This window comes from Balaenoptera borealis (genome assembly GCF_965194805.1).
Source record: "Balaenoptera borealis genome assembly, chromosome: 20".
Classification (NCBI taxonomy): Eukaryota; Metazoa; Chordata; class Mammalia; order Artiodactyla; family Balaenopteridae; genus Balaenoptera; species Balaenoptera borealis.
In genome coordinates this window covers 36,684,500-36,698,718 of record NC_138879.1, presented here as the reverse complement: position 1 = coordinate 36,698,718, position 14,219 = coordinate 36,684,500, and the positions used below count along the sequence as shown (strand labels likewise).

Genomic DNA, 14,219 nt, shown 5'->3' with positions numbered 1-14,219 from the left:
AAAATGTACAGTTAGCTAAACTCATTGCAGTAACCAAACACTGGGGAGTTGCCAGGACAGGAAAGATCACATGGGAACTGAAAATCCTTACAGGTGAGTATCAGACCTTGCTTAACTCTCTAGGCTGTGCTGTGGCCCGCTCCGCTCTAACCACAGGGCACCCACCTCAGGTTCAGCACCTCTTTCCCGCAACCCCAAGTCTTAGAAACCAATCCTGCCCTTAGATTGCGAGGGTTTAAAGAGCAACGACCCAACACTCCGGGACTCAACTCCAACACACTGGCTGGGAATCGGGAGAAGCATGGCATGGAGTTAAAGGCAAAGCCTTCAGCAACAGACAGACCTGGTGGAGCAGTCAGGGTCTCCCTAGAAAGAAGACAATAAAGAAGGACTTATTATAAAGGGGTTTCCTACAAAAGAGTGGGTACAGGTAACCACAAGGGATTGGGCAGTAGCCTGGAATAGGGCCCTAGACTGAAAGACCCCAGGGGAGAAAATGGAAGGAGAGGATTCTGTACAGACAGCACAACCAGACAAAAGCCACCCCTCCTTACTTCCCCCTTGCCGGTGGGGCATCCAGTAACAGACCTAATCCGAGCCAGGGGGCTGTTGATGCAGCCCATGCAGGTCAGCCTCTGGGGTGGAGAAGAGCAGAAAGTGGGTCTGGAGGGATAGACGGGAGATACTATTCAGCACTGGGGTTCAAATCCTTGCTCTGTAACTACCAGCTGTGTGATCTTCAACAAGTCCCATGAGCTTAGTTCCTTCATTAATAAAACAGAGGGCTTTAGTAAACAAGGACCAAAAGGTGGTAATGCCCATGAAGTGCTTGGTGTAGCACCTCCTGAAGAGGAAGGGGCTCAGAATCTGCCAGACGGTAGTACTAAGTATGACTGCTGCTCTGCCTCTGCCTTGATGACCAGTTCTAACAACTAGGCTTCTGACTTGCTTCTGAGACCCAGTTGCCCCTGGTATCCCATGCGGATCATTGGATCCAGGTTATTTTCAGCGTGCCAGAGGCCCTGTCTTTGTTATTTGCCTAATGCTGGAGCCTCCTAGGAATGAAACCTTGCTGCGTGCTTGTGGGTAACCATGGAAACCCGCTGCCTTCATCAGGTGGCTGGAAGCAAGTTGGTAACGGCCTGATGAGAATGACGGAGAGAGAGGCTGAGAACAAAGACGTGTAGGATCCAGATTAAACAAAATCCATGACTTGGGGGTGGAATACTTGAATCCCTCAAGAGAGTTAGCACCCAGCTCTACATCTGGGGCCCCCTCCTTCAGGCCATAGCGCACATAAGACAGAGTGTCCTCCAAGTGCAAGGCAGGGTTGGAGGTCTCCACGCCACTCTACCTGCTGACTTCCAATGAGCTCTGCAGACCTTGCAAGCTCTGCAGGAGGCATTTTGTTTGAAACGCTCTCTTCAGAGCCACCGCCTCTGAGGCTTCGGTTCAGGAAACCAGGAAGCAGGGTGGAACCGCTCTACAATTTTACAGAAAGGGAGTGTATCCGTTTTCTAGGGCTGCTGCAATAAAGTAACACAAACTGTGTGGTTTCAGCAACAGATATTTATTGTCTCACATTCTGGAAGCTAGAGGCGTGAGACCAAGGTGTTAGCTGCACTGGTTCCTTCTGAGAGCTGTGAGGAACATTCTGTTCCATGCTAGCTTCTGGTGCTTTGCTGGCAATCTTTGGCATTCCTTGGCTTGTAGAAGCATCACCCTGATCTCTGTCTTCATCTTCACATGACATTCTTTTTGTGTGTCTCTGTGTCAAACTATCCCTTATAAGGACACCAGTCATATTGGCTTAGGGTCCACCTTAATGACCTCATTATATCTGCAAGGATCCTATTTCCAAATAAGATCACATTCTGATTTACTGGGGCTTAGGACCTCAAGATATGAATTTTGAGGAGACACAATTCAACCCACAAAAGGGGATACAGGTGGGGAAAGGCCATCCCATGACACCTGTCCTGTATTCCTAATCTGCCAGTGTTTCTTCTGTTTACCTGAGCGGACTTCCTCAGGCCTCACCTCAGGGCATGTGCTAATCCAGGCCCCTGCTTTTTTAGCTGTGCCCCAACCTCTGCAGGTACTGGGGCTACACCCAGCTGCATCCTGAGGGAAGCCAGCAATGTTTTTTTGGGTTTTTTTGGCCACGGGGATCTTAGTTCCCCGACCAGGGATCGAACCCACGTCCCCTGCAGTGGAAACGTGCAGTCTTAACCACTGGACCGCCAGGGAAGTCCCAAGCCAGCAGCGTTTGAAGTTCATAGAAGTGAGGACATTTAGAGCCAGACAGGCAAGGTTCAGAACCAGGTGGGAGAATGCACAGGTAAACAGAGTTGTAGTGCAACTTGGTAGATCTAAGTGTGTTTATTACTGCCCCTTGTACGGACAATCTGGGCCTACAAGGCTAGACTATGGTCATATAAAGGTCTGCAGATGAGTTGTGCCCCAGAGTAAAGCAGGAACAGTCTGACAATGGTTATGGGCATGAATTTTGCTCATTAAGCCTCAGCTTCTGCATGCATAAAATGAGACCCATAAACAAATGTATCTTATGGGATTTTTGTGGGAATTAAATGAATAATGAATATATAGCCTTAACCCAGTGCCTGGTAAAATGTGAACATTCAATATGTTAACTATGGGGACCATGATGGCCACTTTAGACATTTTACTGCTTCCACAAATTTCCATGATGTTGCTGACTAAGTAGTTTCTGGGTATGACATATTAGAACTTCTGCTCCTTTCTTCTTGAAATTAAGCACCCATACAAAATTACACAAACTCTTGGGGAAATGCTGGTATTCTCTGGGATATTTCTACACAACAGTACAGCTGAGTTATAACCACTGACCCAGGCTAGGGCCATCAATTTGCAATCTACCCAAATATTTTAAGTAGCTTTTCTGTAATGAGCAGGGAAAGGGTAACAGAGATCTTTTCCTTTCCCTCCAGGGAGAGAAGAAATTCTGTGGGTTCCTGAGATTTCAGCACTGGGCTAGAACTAGGTCCTCTGAGTGCTAACAATTATCCTACACACTTCCTAACTTAGCTCAAAAATACCCACACTCTCTCGAACAGGGTCAGAAGCACCTTGATCATTTTGAAAAGATAATTTCCTCAGATGAGAAGTGAACCACTTAAGTAGTCATTATGTGCATCCCCTCCTGCCCCTCCTCCAAAGCCAAAGTGTGATTTAATGTATTTTAGGAACTAAAGTTCAAAATGTGAATTTCCTGTGTAGAGAAAAGTAATCTGTCAGAAAGCACTTAGGAAAAGGCAGAGCAGACAGATTAAATATGTTCAAAGATCTGTCCTTGGCCTCCTTTTCTGTTTTCCTTGACAATGTCATTCAAACTCTAGCCTGTGATGGAGGCCACTCCCTGCTTGTGTCTGTGACCTTGCTCTGTCTCTGACGGCCTGGGTTCTCCATCCCTAGTGCCCACTGGAAGGTCCACCTACAGCATTGTGAAAGCAATAGATATCAGAGGGAAGCGATCATCTCTACTCTCTTCCAGCCAACCCACCTCCTTATTTCTTGCCTTGGGACCTCTTTTTCTTGACCACTACTGCCATCCTGCTGGTCATCTGGGCTTGAAACTGCTCAGCCAGTGGTTCCTAGCCCTTTTTGAAGTGTCTACCTTTGTGATTGGATTGAAGTTATGGATTTTCTCCTCCAGAAAAAGAAATCTATGGCTATTCCCACAAATATTTACTCAAAATTTCAGGGGTTCTTTAGGTTCCCCTATCTAAACAAACTTTATTCTTCTCTTTTATTTTCTAATCATATCTGCTCAAAAATCTTTAGTGACTCCTCACTGTCAATAAAATAATATATGTCCATATTTCCTGGCCTGGTACTTAGAACATATCACAATCCAACTGCAGCCCATTTTTCTAAAATACTGGGTTAATGGGGCTTCCATGGTGGTGTTGTGGTTAAGAATCCACCTGCCAACGCAGGGGACATGGGTTCAAGCCCTGATCTGGGAAGATCCCACATGCTGCAGAGCAGCTAAGCCCATGTGCCACAACTTCTGAGCCTGCGCTCTAGAGCCCACAAGCCACATCTACTGAGCCCACGTGCCATAACTACTGAAACCCGTGCACCTAGAGCCTGTGCTCTGCAACAGGAGAAGCCACCGCAATGAGAAGCCCGTGCACCACAACGAAGAGTAGTCCCCACTTGCAGCAACTAGAGAAAGCCCGCGCACAACGACAAAGACCCAACGCAGCCAAAATAATAAACAAACAAATAAATAAATAAATAAAATTTAAAAAAGAAAAAAAATAGGTTAATGCATGCAAAGCACAGAACGTGGCACAAGGTGAGCACTATGGAAGTGTTGGCTATTCTTATTATTATTATTATCCTTTGTTTCTGTCCAACTAATTTCTCAACTTCTCCCTTTACCCTTGGTATCCCATGTTTCATTCCTTTTGTGTCTTTTTATTCTCTCCCTACCAGTAATTTATTCCCCATGTCCCTAAGCCCTCCAGCCTTCTCAGATCACAATTTCCTTAACTCAGGCCCCCATCCTATAAGAAAGTCAATCTCTTCCTCAATAATTCTGAATCCACCCAGGGCTATTTTATCTTCTTCCAGTTGGGGCTTATCACCTCCTGCCCCAAACCCCTGTCCTGGCTTTTTCTCTATAGGGTCTGGGTGTTGCACAGCTGTGGCCACACCCCACACCTCATCACCATAAGCATGGACATAGCCCCCCTTCTTCATGTCCCCACTAACACCATGTTGATTGCATATAACCCAGCAGCCAGAGCAATCTTTCTAAAATATCAGTCAGTTCATGTCATTTGTGTAACCAAAAACTCTTTAATAGCTTCCCATCATACCTAGAAGAAAATCCAGATCCCTCCCTTAGCCAACAAAGCCAGACCTCATTTTATACCCATGGGCAGATTTAGGTTTTGTGGAACCTGAAACTTATACAATTTATTTGGGGGGAAGGAGAGTAGCCTCTTTAAGAAAAAATATAAAATCACAAATAAAAAATTAAATTGAAAGCACATGATCAATATGTGCACTAATTCACAATTACTGAAAAATAATATGTACTTTATTATGATCCTTATAAAAAATTGTCGTTTTAGCTACACTTTATTATTATAAAGTAATGAACAATATTATATATTCTAACTCTTCTTGTCTGATAATAAATAAATAACTTATACTAGATCTATACCACTTTAATCTGAATTCAAATGTTTTTGTTAATCCATTTCACATAATACATTCAAAAAGTTGGGGTTTTTTTACAAAAAAAATTAAATTGAAAATGAATAGTTATTTAGAATCCGAATGGAAACTACAATAAATTTCAAACTTACAAAGGCTTACAAATATTACAGATATCACTGAGTTCAGAAAAATAACAGAATATGATGTTTTCATGAATTAACTGATTAACACAACTATAATACCTTTTTCTACATTTTTTGGCTACCAATTCTTTGTCCCTTCAAAAGATAACAAATTTTAATATCATCTTGAATTTCATTTCCTAAAGAGAAGATAGAAAGGTAATTCATCCTCCAGCTTTGTTGCTCAAAATTTGTTTTTTATCATCATTTAGAAGAGCTTCTTTCAGCTTCACGACTCATTATTATGTAAAATTTTAGGACTGATGTCAAATTTAGCAGATGAGCTATAAGATTTCAGGCCATTTCATGCTTTCTTGTTAAAAATTAATCTTAAGTATTCTTTGATTTGACAATAACCATTTAACCGGTTTGTTGTTTTTTGTTTGCTTGTTTTTAATTAATTAATTTAGTTTTGGCTGCATTGGGTCTTCGTTGCTGCATGCCGGCTTTCTCTAGTTGTGGCGAGCGGGGGCTACTCTTCCTTGCAGTGCGTAGGCTTTTCATTGTGGTGGTTTCTCTTGTTGCGGAGCACAGGCTCTAGGTGTGTGGGCTTCAGTAGTTGTGGCTCGTAGGCTCTAGAGCACAGGCTCAGTAGTTGTGGCACATGGGCTTAGTTGCTCCGCGGCATGTGAGATCTTCCCGGACCAAGGCTCAAACCCGTGTCCCCTGCATTGGCAGGCGGATTCTTAACCACTGCGCCATCAGGGAAGTCCCTGGTTTGTTGTTGAAATCCTTATTTTAGTGGTAAATTCCGAGTGTTATGTTACTTTCATTGACATTGATATTTCACATCAAATCAGCAAGAACTCAAAATCTTTTTTTGATGGGTTCTTACGAGCCCCTCATTTTCTTTTCTTTTTCTTTTTAATATTTATTTATTTGGTTGCACCGGGTCTTAGCTGTGGCTCCCGGGCTCCCTAGTTGTGGCATGCGAACTCTTAGTTGCGGCATGCCTGTGGGATCTAGTTCCCTGACCAGGGATCAAACCCGGGCCCCCTGCATTGGGGGCGTGGAGTATTATCTACTTCTCCACCAGGGAAGTCCCTCCCTCATTTTCATTAACTGGATTATCAAACAATCTAGGAGTTTATTTATATCTTCTATTCAAGTTTTGTCTCTTCCTTCTAACACATTAGTACTTTCTGTAGAATCTATAATTTTTGTTGTTTTCTACTTCATTTCTCAATGTCAGAGTATTTACTATTGAATTATCATCTTTATCACTTTTCTTTCATATTCTACTAATTTTTACTCTGGATTTTTTTCAGTCTTTTAATAACTAAATGTAAAAGATTACAAAAGAAGATGCCTTTCATATCCAAATCAGAGATCTGTAACTTCTCACTAGTTTATTGTAATGTTGCAAAATGTCATTCCGTTGACTTCACGGTAAATCGACCTCGGATTACAGTGTGTGCTCCTCAGCCTCCCCTCATCATGCTCCAGCCACTTGGCCATTTGGTTCTGTGAACAAGCCAAGCTTGTTCCAGCCTCAGGGTCTCTGCACTAGACTGAGCTCTCTTTCCTCTGATCTTCACTTGCCTGCTTCTTCTCCTTTTTTTTTTTTTTTTAATTAATTAATTAATTTTTGGCTGCATTGGGTCTTCGTTGCTGCGCACAGGCTTTCTCTAGCTGTGGAGAACAGGGGCTACTCTTTGTTGCGGTGCGCGGGCTTCTCATTGCAGTGGCTTCTCTTAGTTGTGGAGCACGGGCTCTAGGCACTCGGGCTTCAGTAGTTGTGGCACACGGGTTTAGTTGCTCCGCGTCATGTGGAATCTTCCCGGACCAGGGCTTGAACCCGTGTCCCCTGCATTGGCAGGAGGATTCTGAACCACTGCGCCACCAGGGAAGTCCCCACTTGCCTGCTTCTTGCTTGTCATTCAGGCCTCAGCATAAAGTCGTCTCCTCAAGGAAATCTCTGGCTACCCTGTGTTGAGTAGCCACCAACACTCTCTCTCATATCAACCTACTTTAAAGCTTTACGAATGGCTAAATAAATACAAATTTTATTGTCTCATTATCTCATTAATCCAGTGAGGTAGGTAATATTATCTTCATTACAAAGGTCACTAAATAGAGGTCACTCAGGGTATAAGTTATGTATCTGGGATTTAAACCCAGTCTGGTCTATTTCCAGAGCCCTAGTTTTTTGGGGTTTTTTGACTATGTAACCATTATGTCTGTACAAGAATAAAGATTTTAAAAGAAAGCAAGCAGACTCTTGTAAATGGATATTTTATGACAAAGGCATTGTTTGTACTTTTTCTTGATCTGTTTAGAAATTTTTTTGCTTGAATCTAAGTTTGGTTAAATATACATAAAACCAGACTTCCCTGGTGGCACAATGGTTAAGAATCCACCTGCCAATGCAGGGGACATGGGTTCGAGCCCTGGTCTGGGAAGATGCCACATGCTGCAGAGCAACTAAGCCTGTGTGCCACAACTACCAAGCCTGCGCTCTAGAGCCCGTGGGCCACAACTACTGAGCCCACGTGCCACAACTACTGAAGCCCACACACCTAGAGCCCCTGCTCTGCAGCAAGAGAAGCCACCTCAATGAGAAGCCCGTGCACGGCAACGAAGAGTAGCCCCCACTTGCCGCAACTAGAGAAAGCCCGTGGGGAGCAGCAAAGACCCAACGCAGCCAAAAATTTTAAAAAATAAATAAAATTTAAAATATATATATATATACATAAAATCATAATATGTGCAGTTTTCAATCAATTCTCCCAGATAATCAACTATGAAATTTAGCAGATGGCCCATCTCCCAATTCTCTATCCTCCCCAAACCCACCCCCATTCCAGAACTCCTAGCAATGGCTGAAATGTAAAACAGAAATTCCTACCTCTTGTTATTGGAATGCATTCAGGGGTACACTGCCTACCTAGGTTCCCCCTTTCACAACTGAGCACTCAATCCTCTACCTGCTGGGAGAGTTGGCCAACTGCTCTCAGATGAGTGTCTCTCCGAGAATTGCCCACCTGTCTTGTCCAAGATCATGCCCCTGTCCTTGGGGGTGTAGCCACTTCTAATGACTGGCCAATGATGGGAGGTGGGGTGGCGGGGGAGATCCCGAGTCTTTAGGTGCTCAGTGAGCAGACTGTGCTGGGCAGGAGTGGGCTTCGGGTTCCAAAGAAGCTAAAGATTCCAGGACAGGTCAAACCTTCTCCCCGCAAGTAGCCGCACCAGCAGCTGCAGGCATTCCGGCCCCATTGCTCAGCCTTCCCCACAAAAGACAGTGTGTGCCTGGGAGTGTGTGGGTCACTACCAAGGCTGAAAGCGAGGAGGGCCTCACTGACTTCACAGTGCTGGGTGATGCTGGCTGAAGTTGCTTGCCTTCACCTCTCACTGGACAAATAGAAGTTGCAGGCAGAGGTATTTTATGACTCAGGGCTATGTGCCAGGAAGGGTATCATTTAGCCATTATGAGGCAAAATAGCTCAATTCTACAAGATGTTTTAGGTTTTGTTTTTATTGCGGCTTTCTTACTAAGAGCCAGACACTGTGTGTGCGTTATCTCATCGAATCTTGACAACAGCCTTTTGACACCAGGGTCGTATCAAATGATTAAAAAACTGAAGTTTAGAAAGACTAAGGAATTGCCCCTGGGACTCAGAGCTAGTAAAAAACATTTAGCAAGTGGGAGCCAGTTATATCAGGGATTTTAGTTTGACTACTGCTCTCTGCTGACTCCCCATGAAGTTGTAGCCCACCATAATCTTTGTCCAAAGAGCTTGTGTGATCAGGGACTTCCCTGGTGGTCCAGTGGTTAAGACTCCACACTCCCAATGCAGGGGGCCCAGGTTCAATCTCTGGTCAGTGAACAGTTCTCACATGCATGCCACAACTAAGAGCCCGCATGCCGCAACTAAAAAGATCCCTCATGCTGCAATGAAGATCCCGAGTCCGCAACTAAGACCTGGCGCAGAAAAATAAATAAATATTTAAAAAACAACAACAACAAAGAGCTTGTGTGATGAGCTTAAAAAAATCCAGCAAGGATCTTCCTATCAGCAGTGCCTAGCGCAGTGTTTTGTACATAGAAATGGAATTGAATTGAAAGGTGCTGACAGATTTCTTTAATACCAGATGTCAATGTGATAGACACCACAAACATACTGAAAATGGCGAAGTTGACTTTTTATTCACACCATGGAGGAGAACTGAAGTTCCATCCTCAGTTATCAGAGCTTTCTATTTCCGGTAACAAAGCAGAACTCGCAAAATAAGGATCCCAAGGTGATGTGATTTTCTCTAACTAAAAGTACAGATGAGTCAGACGCTGTCATTGCTGTTTCAGACAAATGGTTAGGTGGGCTCATCTGCCTGCGTGAACAGCCTTCTGAGCAGTTCCCCTGCTGCGAAGGGGGAGGGGGCCTCAGCTGCCTGCTTTGGCTCCTCACTGTATCCCCAGCTGCTGACACAGTTCCTGGCACAGATGAGGCTCTGGGTAAATCTGTGTTGAAGATCAATGCACATCTCAGGGTACAGGGACCAGGAAAGAGAATTAACCTTTATTGAACACCCACAGAGCATCAGTACTGTGCTAAGCGCTGGGGTACAAAGGTGGATTGAGGACAGCTACAAAATTTGCAGAGCCCAGTGCAAAATGAAAATGGGGGTGCCTGCACCTTGTTCAAAAATTATTGGGCTCCCCCGGTGGCACAGTGGATAAGGATCTGCCTGCCAATGCAGGGGACACGGGTTCAATCCCTGCTCCGGGAAGATCCCACATGCCACGGAGCAACTAAGCCCCTGCACCACAACTATTGAGCTTGCGCTCTACAGCCTGCGAGCCACAACTACTGAAGCCTGCACGCCTAGAGCCCGTGCTGCACAAGAGAAGCCACCGCAATGAGAAGCCCGCGCACCGCAACAAAGAGTAGCCCCTGCTTGCCGCAACTAGAGAAAGCCCGCCTGCAGCAACGAAGACCCAACACAGCCAATAAATAAATAAAAAGAGAAAAAAAGCTCTATAAAAAAAAAAAAAAAGAGCTAGGCATTAAAAAAAAATTATTAAGAACTTCAAAACAAAAACAAAAACAAAACAAAAAACACCAACAACAAAAAAAGAATTTCAACATGGTGACAGCAGAGCATTCAACCAAATGTAGGGCCCTTCTGAGTATGGGATCTTGTATGACTCACAGGTTGAACACCCAGGAGCTGGCCCTGGGTGAATTAGAAAGTTGTTATTATCTAAGGGCAAGACAAAGGCATACTGAGTGGTGATTTGATATGATAATGTGTGTTGGGGAGGGTGGCATGAGGTGTTATAAGAGCAAAGACTCATTTAGATCTCACACAAGTATTTCAATCTCCTTTTTTTAGCCTAAAATATTTTAAAATTATTATCCATTTGGGAGTTCCCTGACAGTCCAGTGGTTAGGAATCGGCGCTTTCACTGGAGAGGGCCTGGGTTCAATCCCTGGTTGGGGAACTAAGATTCCACAACAAGGTGCAGGACATGGCCCCCTCAAAAAAATAACATAGAGTTACTGTATAACTCAACAATTCAGCAATTCCACTCCTAAGAATAGGCAGATCGGGGCCTTCCCTGGTGGCACAGAGGTTAAGAATCCGCCTGCCAATGCAGGGGACACGGGTTCGAGCCCTGGTCTGGGAAGATCCCACATGCCACGGAGCAACTAAGCCCGTGTGCCACAACTACTGAGCCTGCACTCTAGAGCCCGTGAGCCACAACTACTGAGCCCACGAGCCACAACTACTGAAGCCTGCACATCTAGAGCCTGTGCTCCGCCGCAAGAGAAGCCACCGCAATGAGAAGCCTGCGCACTGCAACAAAGAGTAGCCCCCGCTCATGGCAACTAGAGAAAGCCCACACGCAGCAAAAAAGACCCAAACGCAGTCAAAAATAAATAAAGAAAGAAAGAATAGGCAAATCCATTGAGAAAGAACGCAGATTAGTTGTTGCCTAGGGCTGTGGAGAGATGGAGGAAAATGGGGAGTGACTGCTAATGGGCATGGGGTTTCTTTTTGGAGCGATAAAAATGTTCTAAAATTGGGAAGTTCCCTGGTGGCCTAGTGGTTAGGATTTGGCACATTCACTGCAGAGGCCGGGTTCCATCCCTGGTTGAGGAACCATCCCACATGCCGCCAAAATACGAAAAAAAAAAAAAAGTTCTAAAATTGATTGTGGTGATGGTTGCCCATCTCTATCAATATAGTAAAAACTATTGAATTTTACTTAAATGGGTGAATCGAATTGTATGGTATGTGAATTATATATCAATAAAACTATTAAACAGGTAATTTTTTTTTTGGCTGCACCTTGCAGCTTGTGGGATCTTAATTCCCCGGCCAGGGATTGAACCTGGGCCCTCGGCAGTGAAGGCGTGGAGTCTTAACCACTGGACCACCAGGGAATTCCCGGAAGCTTTATGTTACTGAATTTTTAAAATAACAGCTTTATTGAGATATAAATAATATGCCACAAAATTTACCCTCTTAAAATGTACAATTCAGTGGTACATTTACAGAGTTGTGTGACCACTAATATCTAATTCTAGAATATTTTCATCACCCCAAAAAGAAATCTCATACTCCTTAGCAATCATTCCCCATATTCTCCCTCCAGGCCCTGGCAACCACTAATCGGCTTTCTGTCTCTATGGATTTGCCTATTTGGGAAATTTCATATAAATGGAATCATACAATATGTGGCTTTTGTGTCTAGCTTCTTTCACTTAGCATAATGTTTTCAAGGTATATCCATGCTGTAGCATGTAGATAATGCCCTTTGTATAGATGAGGAAGCCAAGACTCTGGGAAGCTAAATGATGATTTACTCAAGGTCACATAGGTGACACAAGTTGCAGAATGGTTGGGATGACCAGCCATTCCAGTTTGCCCAGGACTGTCCCTATTTTAGCCTTGATTGTCCCATGTCTCAGGAAATCCCTGTCCTCTCTGACACACACACACACACACACACACACACACACACACACACACACCGTACTTCTTTAAAAAGTAGGATGCAGCCATCATGACACTCACCCCTAAATATCTCCATATGGATCTCCTAGAAAAAGGACATTTTAGCAAATAAGCACAATACCATTACTATCACACTTAAGAAAATTAACATTAATTCAATAATATACTTTAATATCCTATCTATATTCAGATTTCTCCAGTGGTCTTTAAAATTTATTTTACAGTTGGATTTTTCCCTCCTAATGCAGAGTCTAATCAAGGTTTACACGTTGCATTTGGTCGTTATCTCCTTAGCTTCTTTTAGTCTAGAAAAATCTCCACCTTTTGGTGTTTTCCATGACATTGAACTTTTCAGAGAATCCAAGCCAGTTGTCTTGCAGATTTTTCCAAATTCTGGGTTTGCCTAATTGCTTCCTTATGTTTAGATTCAGGTTAAGCACTCAAGAATTCTGCATAGGAGGTAGTGTGTACCTCTTAGTGCATAAGATCAGAACACTGCCTGTTGTCTTACTATTGATGATGCCAAGTTTTAGCTCTTGGTTAAGACGGTGTCTGACAGATCTTTCCATGGTAAAGATACATTTTCCCTTTGGAATTTTTTTTTTAATTAATTAATTTATTTATTTATTTATTTATTTATGGCTGTGTTGGGTCTTTGTTTCTGTGCGAGGGCTTTCTCTAGTTGTGGCAAGTGGGGGCCACTCTTCATCACAGTGCGTGGGCCTCTCACTATCGCGGCCTCTCTTGTTGCGGAGCACAGGCTCCAGACGCACAGGCTCAGTAGTTGTGGCTCACGGGCCCAGTTGCTATGCGGCATGTGGGATCTTCCCAGACCAGGGCTCGAACCCGTGTCCCCTGCATTAGCAGGCAGATTCTCAACCACTGCGCCACCAGGGAAGCCCTCCCTTTGGAATTATTAATTGACCTGAAGGATGCTACTTTGCCGCATTTATTTATTCTTATTTATTTATTTTTTTGGCCACGCCATGCAGCTTGAGGGATCTCAGTTCCCCGACCAGGGATTGAACCCAGACCCTTCATAGTGAAAGCGCAGAGTCCTAACCACTGGACCGCCAGGGAATTCCCAATGTAGGATGCTACTTTGAAACCATATGATTATCTTGTTCCCCCAAATCCTTTCACTCAAAGGCTTTAGCATGCATTAATGATCCTACCCTGAGTCAATTATTATATTGGCAGTTGCAAACTCTAATTCTATCATTTGTCTACATTTATTAGCTGACATGCTTGTGAATCACTGTGGATTCATAGATTTTTTTTAACTTTTTTTTAATGTGTTACAATCTATTACCATCATTAATTTTTTTTTATGCTGAAATTGTCCAAAATTTGGCAACTGGGAGCTCTTAAAAACCAAAATTTGAAAGGTCTTTATAATAATCTAATGTATATGTCACAAAATATGATGGTTTTAGGGGCCATGAAACTTTAAAATGTAAAATATACTCATATATTTTAACTATTTTTTGGATGGTTTCTTGGCATAAAATATTTGCTACCTAACTAGTTCAGAAAGAATCTGTTGACACCTTTGATTTCTTAGAAGCTGTATTATAGAACATTTTCTTTGACGTTGATGTTGATGTATTATAATGGGACTTCCTAAGAAAACCAGTGAATTTTGATCATTACATATTATTTGGGTTTGTAACAAGATTTCAAATGTCTTTAACCCAACTCTTTAAAGCGACATAGGAAGAGTTGGAGAATTAATACGACTACATTGGATGCCAGAAATTTCATTTCCTGAGCAATGGTGATGAAGTATGAGGATAGAAAGAAACTCTAAATAGCCCCAATTAGATAAGATTGGGTTGGGTTGTAAGTAATAGAAAA

The 14,219-nt window shown here is 43.3% G+C and overlaps 1 protein-coding gene across 3 annotated transcripts in view; it reads right to left on the bottom strand.

Annotated features, from left to right (window-relative positions):
- Positions 1–14,219, bottom strand: part of YPEL2 (yippee like 2) — a 188,773-nt gene that overhangs the window by 73,969 nt on the left and 100,585 nt on the right. The window lies entirely within an intron of this gene.